Genomic DNA, 13,559 nt, shown 5'->3' with positions numbered 1-13,559 from the left:
TGTCTCTCATCTGCAGCTCCTGTGCTTTCTTCAAAGTGTCCCTCTTGACTGTAGCAGCTTGCTCCTTCTGTCTGATCTTATATAGTGCACCAGTAATTTAATTCAGACCCACCCAATGGGTGGGCCAACACCTCCATGGAAATTATCCAATCAGAGTCATCACCCACAGCTGGATGGGGCGCATCTCCAAAGAAACACTCAAAGAATTACAATCTAATCAACACTGATAACGTCTGCCCACACAAGATTACGTCAAAGACAGCGGCATTTGGGGGACACAATATATTCAAACTGGCACAACAGCATATAGATACGCTGCTTTGAATTTTATGTACCACACAAAAGACATGCTCTTTTAATCCAATCTTGTGGAGGCAGACCTATTTTGGGTGGAACCTTTTTTGATTAGGTTGTTTCCATGGAGAAATGACCCACACAATTGTGGGTGGGACCTTCTGATTAGATTATTTCCATGGAGATATGACCGCATCCATTCAAGGTCTTATTTAGTTTACTGGAGTCCTTAAGAGAGCCAAGACATACCCAGACATTGGGAGATGCAAACTGAAAGACATTTGGAGAAAAGCTAAGAGATAAAATCCAGAGTTTTCCATGTAGAAGCTAAGAGAGGACCCCTAGAGATGCTGAGACAGAAATGCCCTGGCAGAAACAAGTAGAAGGACCCAGTGAAGCTAAGCATAGAAGACCAGAGACATTTTGGAGAAAGTCATTTTGAAACCGGAGCCCGGGATAAGAACCACAGACATCGCCATGCGCCTTCTGATGTGCCACAGGAACCCCAGATGCCACTGGTCTTTTTTCAGTGAAGGTATCTATTGTTGATGCCTTAGTTTGGACACTTTCATGTCCTTAAAACTGTAAATCTGCAACCTAATAAACCCCCTTTATAAAAGACAATCCATTTCTGACATTTTGCCAGCAGTTTTAGCAAACAAGAACAGAGCCTACTTTTTATCCATCCTGCCAATTTGTGTCTTTTGATTGGGGAGTTTAATCCATTAACAGTCAATGTTATTATTTTAAAGGCAGTATTTACTTCAAACATTTTATCCTTTCACTTTTATATATTATTTTTGTCTCTCTTTTTACACTTTTAGTTACTCTTACTGATAATCTTTATTTCTAAACCCTCCTCTAATCCTCTCTTTCATATTTTCCTTTTTGCCTGCAGAATTCCCTTTAGTATTTCTTGTAGAGCTGGTCTGTTATTAACAAACTCTCTATTTCTGTTTACCTGTGAATATTTTAAACTTTCCCTCATTTCTGAAGGATAGTTTCACTGGATAAAGAATTCTTGGCTTATGGTTCTTCCCTTTTAGTATCTTAAATATATCATACCACTGCATTCTCATCTTCATGGTTTCTGATGTGAAACAGGAACTTAGTCTTATTGAGCATCTTTTGTACATGATGAACCTCTTTTCTCTTATTGCTTTCAAAATTCTTTCTTTATGGTTGGCATCTGACATTCTGATTAGTATGTGTCTTGGGGTAAGTCTATTAGGATTTATTATGTTTGGAGTCTGTTGTACTTCTTGGATATTCTAGATTTTCATAAGAGTTGAGAAATTTTTAGTCATTAGTTCCTCAAATATTTTATCTGCCTCTTTTCCCTTTTCTTGCCCTTCTGGGACACACAGGACACGTATGTTGTGTGCTTTGTGCTGTCATTCAACTCCCTGGGACCTGCTCGATTTTTTCCATTCTTTTCTACGTTCTTCCATTAGATTTTAGATCTCCTGTCTTCTAGTTCATTGATCCTTTCTTCTGCCTGTTCATGTCTGTTGCTGTATGCCTCTAGTGTAGTTTTAATCTCTTCTATTGTGACTTTCATTCCTATAACTTCTGTTACTTTTCTTTGCATGCTTTCAAATTCTTCTTTATGCTCACCCAGTGTCTTCTTAATATCCTGTATCTATTTAGCCATATTTTCTTTTATCTCCTTGAATTGATTTAGGAGATTTGTTTGAACATCTTTGATTAGTCATTCCAACTTTTAAATTTGTTCTTGTTGTCTAAGCACCTGATTATCTTGATGTGTTTACTCTGATGGTCAGTTCCTCTCTTGCCTAGGGTTTCAATGTTGAATGGTCTGTTGTTAAGGCTCTTCTTTGACACTCTGTTCAACTTATTCTAGATCTTTAGAATTGTCTATGTTTAACTGATCAAAACAGGGCCAGGGACATACAAAGGGTGGGCAGACCAATTCCAAAGGGCCCTGGGGAAAGGGTCAGGAAAGATGCCCAAACCCTCCTTTTTTAAATCACCTCCCCAAGCTGTACTTTCTTGGTATGCCCAGAAGATGGTGCCTTTCGACAAACCTTTCCCTGTAGCCGTAGGAAGAGAGTGTATTTTTTCAATCTTCATGGGGTGGTGTTGAATCAACACCTGCAGGGATCCCTGTTCCAGGCAGGGCAGAACTATGATTCAGAGTCAGAACCCAGCAGTCCAAACAAACTGATCAGAAGTCACACTCAGCACCTGTGTCCCCATCCTGTTCCCAGGGAAGAAGGCCTTCACACCCTTTTCTGTCTGCAACAGCAAGCCGCTGACCATATTGACGGCAAGTCTTGAGGGTGGGGGATAGGCGGTGGCCAATGCCAAGGGAGGGATTCACTCACAGTTTTTGCTACAGCTTCTCAGTCTCCCTGTACTGCTCTTTCCCTGATGCTGTATATGCTCTCCTGTTCTCCAGAGCCCCAGAACCACTGATTCTATCGAATAGCTATCTATTACCTAGCTGATTTTGTAGGAGATGTTTTATGTATCTCCCTACTCTGTCATCTTCCTGGAAGCCTCCAAGACCATACAATCTTTGTCCTTTTGTGCCTGCTTTATTTCATGCAACACAATGTCTTCCAAGTTCATCCATGTTGTTGCATATATCAGGACATCATTCCCTTTTACAACTCCATAATATCTGATTGTATGTATATACCATATTGTGATTAACCATTCATTTGTTGATGGAACTTGGGTTGCTTCTACTTTTTGGCTATTGTGAATAATTGCTGCTATAAACACTGGTGTACAAATACCTGTTAGATTTCCTACTTTCAATTATTTTGGGTATATATTTAGATGTGGGATGGCTGGGTCATACGGTAATTGCATTCTTAACTTTCTGAGGAACTGCCTAAACTATTTTCCATAGTGGCCGCACCATCTTACATTCCCAACAACACTGAACAAGTATTCTTATTTTCTATTTCTTCACATACTCTCCAATATTCGTTACTTTGTTTTTTTTTTTTTTAATAGTAGCCATTCTAGTGGATGTGAAATGGCATCTCATTGTGGTTTTAACTTGCATTTCCCTAATGTCTAATGATGTTGAGCATCTTTTCATGTCCTCTTTGGCCAAATGTATATCTTCTTTAAAGAAATTTTTACTCAAGACTTTTGCTCATTTGTTAATTAACTGAGTAGTTTGCCTTTTTGTTGTTGAGTTGTAGGATTTCTTTATAAATTCTGGAAAAGAAATCTTTATTAGATATATGGTTTCCAAATATTTTCTCACATTCTGTAAGTTGTCTCTTTACTTGCATAGTAATGTCCTTCTGATCCACAAAAGTTTTTAATTTTGATAAAATCCCATTTATCTTTTTTTCTCATTGCTCGTGCATTCCATGTAAAGTCTAATAAATCACCCCCTAATGTGAAGTCCTGATATTTCCTTTTGCCCCTTTCAGGTGTTTGTGCTGGTTTGGATATATGTCCCCAGAAAAACCATACTTTTTAATGCAATCTTGTGGGGGCAGACTGATTAGTCTGTTGATTAGGGTAGAAGCTCTGATTAAATTATTTCCATGGAGATGTGTACCCTGCCCATTTAGGGGGGTCTTGATGAGTTCACTGGAGTATTTAAGAGAGACGCTAAGAGCCAACACAGACCCAGATGCTTGCTGATGCTCAGAGATGCTCAGAGAAGTAGACAGAAGTATGCCTGGAGATGCTAAGCTAAGAGATTAAGCCCCAAGTTTGCCATGGAAAAGCTAAGAAAGGACTCCCAGATGCTTAGAGAGAAAGCCACTGGAATCAGAAGCTGAAATAAATGCAACCCGGGAGCAAAGGACCAGCAGACACCAGCCACATGCCTTTCCAGCTAACAGGTGTCCCAGATGACATTGGCCATTCCTTCAGGGAAGGTATCCTCTTGTTGATGCCTTAGTTTGGACACCTTTATGGCCTTAGGACTGTAAATTTGTAACCAAATAAACCCTCTTTATAAAAGCAAATCCATCTCTGGTGTTTCACATTCTGGCAGCATTAGCAAACCGGAACAGGTGTGTATGTATTTATAATTATCATGTCTCTTGTTGAACTGACACTTCATCAGCCTAAAATGACCTTCTTGGTCCCTTATAACAAATTTTGACTTATTTTATATGATATTATATATGTGATATTATATCCATGATATATTTTATGTGATATTATATATGTGATATTATATGAAGTTCTCTTTTGGCAATTACTCACATAGTACATTTTTTTTTTCCATTCTTTCACTTTCACCCTACTTATGTATTTGAATTTAAGGTGACTCTCCTGAAAAATCATATAGTTGGGTCATGCTTTTTTTTAAGCCATTCTGCCAATCTCTGCTTTTACAGGAATTTGAATCCCCTCTTCCCTTCTCCCTCTAACACATTGTTCCAGTTTGCTAATGCTGCCCTTTTGCAAAACACCAGAAATGGACTGGCTTTTATAAAGCAGGTTTATTTGGTTACACAGTTACAGTCTTAAGGCCACAAAATGTCCAAGGTAAGGCATTAACAATCAGGTGCCTTCACTGGAGGATGGCCAATGGCACCTGGAAAACCTCTGTTAGCTGGGAAGGCACGTGGCTGGCACCTGCTCCGGAGTTCTGGTTTCAAAATGGCTTTCTCCCAGGATGTTCCTCTCTAGGCTGCAGCTTCTCGGGGCAAACTCTGGGCTAGTACCTTCAAAGTGTCAGCAAAACTCTGCTTTCAATGGCCATCTTCAAAAGTTTCTGTAAGTTGCAGCTCCTCTCTCAGCTTCTGTGCATTCTTCAAAGTGTCCCTCTTGGCTGCAGCAAGTTCACTCCTTCTGTCTGAGCTTATACAGTGCTGTAGTAAACTAATCAAGGCCCAGCCTGAATGGGAAGGGCCACACCTCCATGGAAATTATCTAATCAGAGTTATCACCTACAGTTGGCTGGGTCACATCTCCATGGAAACACTCAAAGAATTACAATCTAATCAACACTAACATGTCTGCCCACACAAGACTGCATCAAACATAATGGCATTTTGGGGGACATAATACATTCAAACTGGCACACACGTTTCACCACAGTACTTAAAAGAAGCTAAGCCACTGCTCTAGGCTCCCTGGCTTAGCTGTTTCTTATACCACTTTCACTGTACTAAGCAGCTTTTACCTGGAGAGCAAATTCTAGCAGGGGAAAGGAGTTTGTTAAAGTTATTACTTCATATAATTTTGTGTCAAAGAAGCTGAGAGAAGAAAAAAGAATAAATGGATATTTATAGTATTTTCTGCCACCCAACTCCTCTATGTTGTTATTACCAAATAGATTGCATTTAATATGGCAGAAGCCTCAAAATGCAATTATACATATACTGGTTGTTTGTTTTTTTTTTTTTTGATCATGAAGATTTTTATTAAATTAAAGTATATTACATCTTTTGTCCTAACAATGAGATTTTCATCTTTAGGGTAATGTGATATAAAAACCTACTTGATCATGTTAACTTCCTGAGTTTCTTTTGGGCAGCTTTCTTCCTGACCATCTGTAATCACTTCATGGCATTGAGCTGTGATTCTTGTGAAGGTGGACCTTTGAGGGATGCTGAGGAAGAGCTGCTTGATTCTGAAGTGGTTTTGCTGGTGGTACTTCCACTGAGCCCTGATGTCCCACTATTTCCATTCCCACTTAGTTGGCTGCTGCTTCCCGGAACTAAACTACTTGGACTAGGAAGACCTACTTTGCTAACACTGTCACAACTAACTGAGCGATTAAGGCCACTTTTGCCCAAGGTTAGAGGTGGAGGTGGTTTCAATGGTACAGTGGGCATAGTGCTGTTACCAGAACCTATTTTGGAACCTATTCCACCTTTGGATGATGTTACCAGACCAGTCAAACCCACAGGCTTCTGGTTAGCTGATGAGGTAGCAGGTTTTCCGCTATTGTTCTGTGTTGTTGAATTCAATTTTGCTGTTGATGGACCAGCAGAGGAGGTTTTGGCTGCGAAGCCTGCCCAACCAGTTAGGCCACTAGTTACTAAAGAGGAAACACTGGTACTAGAAGAATTTCCTCAAGTAACTCAGATGTCTTGACTTCTGTTCTCTTGAATGCTAGAAAAGTTGTCTCTTGTTTGAGTTTAGTTTCTGGTTTCTTAACCAATGGATCTTTGACAGCTGGAGTGACAGAAACAACTGTTGGGGCTGGTTTCTGTGGTGGTTTCTGAGTTTTTTGAGCCATTCTTTTCATTTGTCTGGTACTTCGGGCACAATACCACATCAGAAGAGGGTCATTCACTTCCTTGTCTCTCACCTGGGGCTTGTGGCAGTCTTGGTGATAGAGATTATGGCACTCCTGACATTCTACTAATTGATTACTAGATGCCACTGTCATTTGCCTACAAACAACACAGGCCAATCCCATCTCCGTGGCAAAATCGTCAGCATTGGTCTCCTCAAAACTAGACAGGTCAGCCATAGCTAAATCCTTGCGGGTTTGGATGGTAATGGGAGAGGACCCTGTCTCTCGTTTCTCCAATCTAGGTTTCTTTGGAACATCAACTCCTGCACTGATGTCTGATTTCACTTTATCAGCAGGCCTCTTTTCAGCTTCCTTCTTTACCTTTTCAGTTGTGAGACCCTTGCCATTACTATTACCAGAAGGAAGACTGGGTGAAGTTTTGGGTTCTTGCTTAATGGGAGCAGATTTTGTACTTGAAATTCTGGGTGGCTCCACATTCTTTTGAGATGGACGGTAACTCAAATCAATAACCCTGAGCCAAAGATTCATCAAGCAGCGCCTTCAGTTTTTCAGCAGAATCCTTACTCTTTGAATGTAAGAAGCCTAGTGCTTTTAAAAAAATGGGATCCAGTTCCAAATTCACAGCAGCAGCCACTGTAAACATCCTGCCCCTCGTGAGGGTCTTGAGCCTCCCAGAGGCAGCTGGGAGCCAGGTCGCTTCTCACAACTCACCCCTCTGCCCCACTGCTCCATCAGTTCCCCCATATACTGTTTTATACAATTACTTTTTAAATCAGTGAAAAGGGAAGAAATATGACTCTATACCGTCTTTTATAATTATACAATTATCCTACTAGTGCTTTTTTGGAGTGTGGGGTGGGGGAATCACTTGCTTTCAGCTTGAAGAACTAGTCAAGTATTACTTGTAAGGTTGGTCTACTAGCAACGAATTTTCTCAGTTTTTATCTGGGGAATGCCTTTATTTTGCCTTCAGTTTTGAAAGATATTTTCCTGCATATAAGATTCTTGGTTTACAGATTTTCTTCTTTCAGCACCTTGACTATATGTTCTTACTGTCTTCTGGCCACTAATCTTTCTAATATGAAGTCAGCTGTTAATCCACTGGAGTTCCATTTTACTCTTGCAGCTTCCAAAATTTCCCTGGTCTTTCAACATGTTTATCATGATGTGTCTGTATGTGTATCTCTTTGCATTTATCCTACTTGGAATTTGTTGAGCTTCTTGATGTATAGATTAATATTTTTCATCAAATTTGGGATATTTTCAGCTAATATTTCTTGGAATATTTTTTCTGCTCCTTTCCCCCTTTTCTGTGCATCTAATACTGCCATTACACATATGTTGGTATGCATAATTGTGTACTACATTTCTCCAAGGCTTTATTCATTTTTTTCTTCTCTGTTCTTCAGATTGCATAATCTCTATTAATCTATCTTCAACTTTTCCGATTCTTTCTTCTGACAGTTCAAATATACTGCTAAATCCCATTTGTGAACTTTTCCAGTTATTATACTTTTCAACTACAGAATTTACATTTGGTTCTTTTTTTTACAACTTCTATGTCTTTATTGCTATTCTCTATTTGATGAGCCACTGTCATCACACCTTTCTTTACGTCTTTAAACATGGTTTCCTTTAGTTCTTTGAAGATACTTATAACGCCTGCTTTGATGTCCTTGTCTGTTAAATTCAATATCTGGGCCATCTCACAGTTTCTGTTGCCTGCTTTTTTTTTTTTTTTTTTCCTGTTAATGTCACATTCTACTGTTTCTTTGCATGTCTCATAATTTTTTGCTGAAAACTGGGTATTTTAGGTATGCTTTAGAAAATCTGGATACCGATTCCCCTGCCATCCACTGTGGCTTATTTTTGTTGTTTGCTTGTTTATTTAGTGCATTGGCTGGATTATTTTAATGAAGAATACTTCCCCTGCAGTGTGAAGCCTCTAATGTTGCTCATCAGAGGGCACAGCCTTGGGCATGTGCACAGTCACCCTAGTATTCCAGTAGTTTTTGCAGGGCTCCCTTTGACAGTTTCAGCTGTCTCTTTCTAGGTTCTCTCTGGCAAATTAGTTGGCCTGTGGTTTAGCTTATTGCTCTCATAAAGCTACCAGCCTTCTCTTAATTGCTTACCAAAATCTCCATTGTTTTTATGTCCTAAAGGCTTGAACTTCCCCACACTGTTTGAAATAAAGTAAGTGTTTTGGGGGAGAACTTCAGAGTCCTCTATTGCTACAGACTACTTCTACCGTTGGGCAAAATGTCTGAGCCACAGATATGGAGCTGAGTGTGGGGAAAGTGTCTTTTTCCCTGAGTGAAACCCTTGCTTTATGAGCTGGGCACTGGCCCGAGGCAGTAGCCTCAGTTCTTCTCAGCTTGCCTTTACCATCATGGAACCTCTGCCCTATGAGTTAGCTGGAGAGAGGGTGATCCAGGGCCCCAGTATCTTGGTCTGCCACACCTGAGGTACAGTCTCACCCCTATGATTGGGGGCTGGGTGGAGGAAGGGAGCTCCTGACCTTTTGGCTGACTTTACCAAGAATTTTGCCACTGTGATTCACAGCTGAGGGGAATGAGAAATTCTGGTGCCCTGTCTTCTTGGTAAGATACCTCATCCTGTGACTGGATGCTGACGGAATGGGAGATCTGTCTTCTTGGCCACACTTACCTGGAGTGGAGCTTCTGTCATGTTGAGCTTGGGGTGGGGGTGGAGGAGCAGAGGAGGGAGGGAGTGGGTCAAGGCTCAAGTGCCACAGACTCTTTTCTGTTCATACGAATTTAGATTTTCTTGAATAAATGTTCTTCATTTGATGTATGTTGTTAGAACAATATCCAGAGACTTTAAATGGCTCTATTTTGTTTTTTGTGTTTCTTTAAAAATTTTCACCAACTATGGTTGTTTCACTGGGGAGTGGATCTATGGAGCTCCTCACACCACCATCCCAGAAGAGGAACTCCTATGTTCATTATCTTGATTGTGGTTATGATTTAATGATTTAGACATGTGAAAGCTCATCAAATTACACATTTTAAATATGTGCACTTTACATCAATCATACCTCAATAAAACTGTAAAAACTAAAATAGTCAATAAAACATTTAAATAAATAAAAAAAGCAGACCTGCTTTGGTTTAATCAGAGGTATTTATACATTCTACTCTGAACACCCATCTCCATTTGTGAATTATACTGCCCAAAGCCAAGCATATATTTTGTAGAATTGCATTCTCATTTTTCCATTGGTTTTGTCAAAAGATAATAAAAAATTTAAGTTCCTCTATAAATTTTTGAAAATTGCCTGTTCTTCATGCAAAAATAAAGATACATAACCTGCCAAATACTGGTAAAATGATTTCCCAAATGGACAGGATACTTCTAATAGGGATTGCTTTTGAAAACCTGGGATGTACAGTCTCAACCCATCTCAACATTATTTCTCAATTTACTACTAAAATGACTATTACTCAATTTATTTGTTTTCAATTTATTTCTACACTTCTCTCAGGTTTTTTCTTCTTATTCTACTTTTTAAGTCCATTGGTGGACTAGCAAGGACAAACACAAGGCACAAGTTTGTTCAACTACTCCTTGATATAGCATCCCTGAGTATGGTAGGAGAGTAAAAGAAAGCCTTGGAAATTAGCTTGATAGGTTTACAATAATTCCTCCATCCCACTCCAACTTAAGCTGCATGTAAATTTAACCACATAATCCAATTACCAGCAAACTTTAAGAACAGGGGTGTTAAATAAGGTAGAAATGAGAACACAATAGTTTTGGTTGGGAGGACAGCTAGGTGCTAGAGGACACTGGGTAGCCAAGTGGCAGCTTATGCATGTGTGTGGGGGGGAGGGGTGAGTGCATAGCAAGGGAAAGAAGACAAAAAATGAGACCAAGATATAAAAAGAAAAGCAAAAGTCATTAAGACATTTTTGTTTAATTTGCAACTATGTATTGGGCACTGGCAATAGTCGCTGCTTGCGTTGAGAAGTACTGATTAGCAGGCCCCAGTTTTCCCAATTTATTTTAGGCTGATCATTCAATTCTAGTCTTTTTTCCCTCTAATTAGAGATAGCAGAGAGAAATGGGGGGGGAGGGAGGGGAGCATGGGCATATTTTTTACCTACACTTCTCTCATAATATTGCTATTTACAGCATTTTTTAATTCTGCTTGATTTTTTAATGTGTTTTTTTATTGTGAACTTTAACATATACACATAACAGTGATAACTTTCAAAGTACGATTTAACAAGTAGAGAGCAAATTTCAAAGAATGTCATGGGTCACAGTTCCACAGCTTCAGCTATTTCCATTATGGTAAAATATAACATACATACAGAAAGGTGTTAACTTTCGATGTACAGCTCAACAAGCAGTTATATAGGTAATTTCAAAAATTGTTATAGGTTACAATTCCACAGTTTCAGTTCTTTCCTTATTATGAAACATATGGTATATACAGAAAGGTGAAGACTTTCAAAGCACAATTCAACAAATAGCTATAGAGCAAATTTCAAAGAATGTTACAGGTTACAGTGCCACCATGTCATTTACCTCCTTACGGCTATTCCAACACCCCAGCATCTAAAAAATATATAATTTATATACAGTTTCAGTATTCATAGACCTTTGTTAAATCCTTTGTTAAATCTTATCTTGTTTGTTGCTACCCTTCACTCACCTTAATTTCTTTCTCCATCTTCAGGGGTGTCTAGGCAGAAACCACCCTAACTTGTTCATATTGAACGGGGGTATTGACAATATGGGGAAGGGGGCTGCATGTGATTGTTGTTCTTAAAGAGGCTGTTGCCTCTGGGTTTTAGGACTTGTCTGGCATAGGAACACTCTGATAGATTTAAGTTTTTGAGAGAGAAAACTTAGTGAGTGATTCTTTCATAGAATCTCAGGGAGGGGCCTAGGTATTTGGGGACTACTTTTGGTAAGGGCATGGCATGTTGTGGCCATTTGGGATGTCTAGATGGAGCTTGCATAAGAGAAACCTCCAGGATAGCCTCGTGACTCTTTTGGCTCTCTTAAGTCACTGAAACCTCAGCTTGTTACCTTTCTTATTCTCCTTTTGGTCAAGCAGGTATTTTTAATCCCTCAGTGCCAGGGCCAGGCTCATTCCTGGGAGTCATGTCCCATGTCACCAGGGAGATTCATTCACCTGGGAGTCATGTTCCTCATGGGGGGCAAGTTAATGAATTTATTTGCCAAGTTAGGCTAAAAGAAAGGCCACATCTGAGCAACAAAAGAGGTTCCCTGGAGGTGCCTCGTAGGCATAATTATAGGAAGGTTCAGCCTCCAATTTATAGCCCCAAGTTTCACAAAAGCAAGCCTCAAGTCAAGGGCCTGATTTATTAGGTAATGGATTCCAAATTTCACTTAATATGTATCTTATCCCAAGATAAACAGTCAGTTTCTTACATTATCTACACTTAGTTGTACAATCCTCCTCACTCTCAACTTTAAACAACTATCATAACATAAAACATTCCAGAGCTCTTATCAGCTGCTGATTATTCATCCCTAGTACTAGTGTAGTGTCGGTAAGATATTCCTATTAAATACAGTCTATAATATGTAAAGGGAAGTTTTTCCATATACCATTATGTTGTTAACTCTGCACCAGTGTCATATTTCACAAATACATCATGCTAACACTTATTTAGGTTTGTGGTGCTACTCTGTGGGTTACACTGCCTTTAAACAACCATTTATGAACATGTTTACTTTCAATGTGTCACTGATACTTATACTCCCATTAACAAACCACAGTCACGCATGATCATTCCCATATCATTAACTTCACCTTCATTATCATATAGGTACATATCAGATTATCATTCCCCTGCCACTAGCTTCTGTCTATCTCTAGATTTCCTATGTTCTACATTATAAGACACTTATTTTACATTTTTCACAGAGTTCACATTAGTGGTAAAAAAAAAAAAAATCTCTCTCCTTTTGTGTCTGGCTTATTTCACTCAGCATTATGTCTTCAAGGTTCATCCATATGGTCATAGGCTTTATGACTTTGTTCCTTCTTACTGCTGTGTAGTATTCCATCATGTGTATATACCACATTTTGTTTATCTACTCATCTGTTGAAGGACATTTGGATTGCTTCCTTCTCTTGGCAATTGCAAACAATGCCACTATGAACATCAGTGTGCAAATATCTGTTCATGTCACTGCTTTCAGATCTTCTGGGTATATACAGAGAGGTGAAATTGGTGAAACTGCTGGATCGTAGGGTAACTCGATATCTAGTTTTTGGAAGAACTGCCAAATTGCCTTCCACGTGGCTGTACCATTATACAGTCCAACCAGCAATGAATAAGAGTTGCGATTTCTCCACATCCTCTCCAGCATTTGTAGTTTCTTGTTTGTTGGAGGCAGCCATTCTTATTGGTGAGAGATGGTATCTTACTGTGGTATTGATTTGCATTTCCCTAATAGCTAGTGAAGATGAACATTTTTCCATGTGTTTTTTTTAGCCATTTGTATTTCCTCTTCAGAGAAATGTCTTTACATATCTTTTGCCCACTTTATAATCGGGCTGTTTGTACTATTGTTGTTAAGTTGTAGGGTTTCTTTATATACGCAATACATCAGTCTCTTGTCAGATACATGGTTTCCAAATATTTTCTTCCATTGTACTTGGCTGCCTCTTCATCTTTTTGACAAATTCCTTTGAGATACAAAAGCTTTTGATTTTAAGGAGTTCCCATTTATCTATTTTTCCTTTTGTTGCTTGTGCTTTGGGTGTAAGGTCTAAAAAGCTACCTCCTAATACTAGGTCTTCAAGATGTTTCCCTACATTATCTTCTAGGAGTTTTATGGTACTGATCCTTACATTGAGGTCTTTGATCCATTTTGAGTTCATTTTTGTATAGGATGTGAGGGAGGTGGGTCCTCTTTCATTCTTCTGGATATGGCTATCCAGTTCTCCCAGCCCCATTTTTTTGAAGAGACTGTTCTCTGTTCAGTGGATTTGGAGGCCTAATAAAAATTCAGTCGACCATAGATCTGGGGGTCCATTTCT

General features: G+C 39.2%; 1 protein-coding gene and 1 pseudogene across 1 annotated transcript in view; both read right to left on the bottom strand.

The window, feature by feature from the left end:
- The window catches only part of LONP2 (lon peptidase 2, peroxisomal), a 179,355-nt gene that overhangs the window by 80,246 nt on the left and 85,550 nt on the right, over positions 1-13,559 (bottom strand). The window lies entirely within an intron of this gene.
- Positions 5,751-7,202, bottom strand: LOC119518756 (annotated as a pseudogene).

Source organism: Choloepus didactylus, chromosome 22, assembly GCF_015220235.1.
Source record: "Choloepus didactylus isolate mChoDid1 chromosome 22, mChoDid1.pri, whole genome shotgun sequence".
NCBI classification, from domain to species: Eukaryota; Metazoa; Chordata; class Mammalia; order Pilosa; family Megalonychidae; genus Choloepus; species Choloepus didactylus.
Note: the sequence above shows the minus strand (reverse complement) of the source record. Positions and strands in the feature narration are given on the sequence as shown.